Here is a 1,215-nt window from a genome sequence, read left to right on the forward strand (position 1 = left end):
GGGTCGGGGGACACTGCAGGAACGGGGGACACCCCATCAGGAACGGGGACCCCGTGCCATAACGGTGGCGCTGGGGGATCCCCGGCAGTTTGGGGGATTCCGGGGGGCTGGGGGGACACCCCCAGGCGGGGAGGGAAGGGTTAAACCCCCCCCAGCAGGGAACTGGGATGAACTGGGGGAGCGGGCAGGGAGGGCCGGGAGGAAGGTGCTGACGTGGGGCCGGGCAGGAGGAGGAGGAGGAGGAGGAGGAGGAGGAGGAAGAGCTGGAGCACCGCTGCTGCTGCTGCTGCTGCTGCTGCTGGGCCGAGCTCCAGCTGGAGGGACCCTCGCTGGGGCCGGGGGGGCGCGGGGCCCGCTCCCCCTCCCTGGCCCTTCCTTTGGGGTGGGGGGATCCCGAGTCCTCAGCTGGGTCCAGCCCCCAGCCCAGGAACCCAAACACCCAAACACCCCAACCCATGAACCCCCCGACCCAAATACCCAACCCATGAACCCCCCGACCCAAACACCCCAACCCATGAACCCCCCGACCCAAATACCCCACCCCAAACACCCAAACACCCCAACCAACCCCAGCCACCAACCCCCAACCCCAACAACTGAGTACCCCAACTCAAAATCCCCAATAACCCAAATACCCCACCCCGGAACCCCAACCGCCTCCAGCCCACCGACCCAAATACCCCCACCCCAAACTCCACTCTACCCCAAGAACCCAAAGCACCTGAGGACCCCACCCCAACAGCTCCTCCCACCAACCCAAATACCCCAGCCCCAATCCAATCCCCCAGCCCAAGCCCGGCTCCCCACTGGGGCTCAGACCCCCCCTCAAACCGGCAGTTTTTGGGGAGGGGTCGGTGCCAGAGGAGCCCTTTGGGATCCAGGGGACACCCCACAGCTCTGCCCCCCCAAAGCCACCAAACCTTCACCCCCTCCCTCCTGGGGGGCTCTGGGGGTTTCCAGCCCCTCACAGGAAGGTTTTGGGGTACAGCCCTCCCCCAGGGGACCCCCGGGACCCCCCCTGTCCCGCGGGGGCGGTGGCGGAGGGTGCGAGGCGGGTGCTGGCAGCGCCACGGCCCAGCCACGTGGCACCGGAGCCACCGTCCCCGCCAGGCCGCGGGCACCGGGCCAGCCACGGCCGATGAGGTCACCGGGAGAGCTCCCAGCCAGGCTCCGGAGCCTCCGGCAGCGCGGGAGCGCTCGTCTTCCTACTCCTGT

This window comes from Parus major, unplaced genomic scaffold, assembly GCF_001522545.3.
Source record: "Parus major isolate Abel unplaced genomic scaffold, Parus_major1.1 Scaffold404, whole genome shotgun sequence".
NCBI lineage: Eukaryota > Metazoa > Chordata > Aves > Passeriformes > Paridae > Parus > Parus major.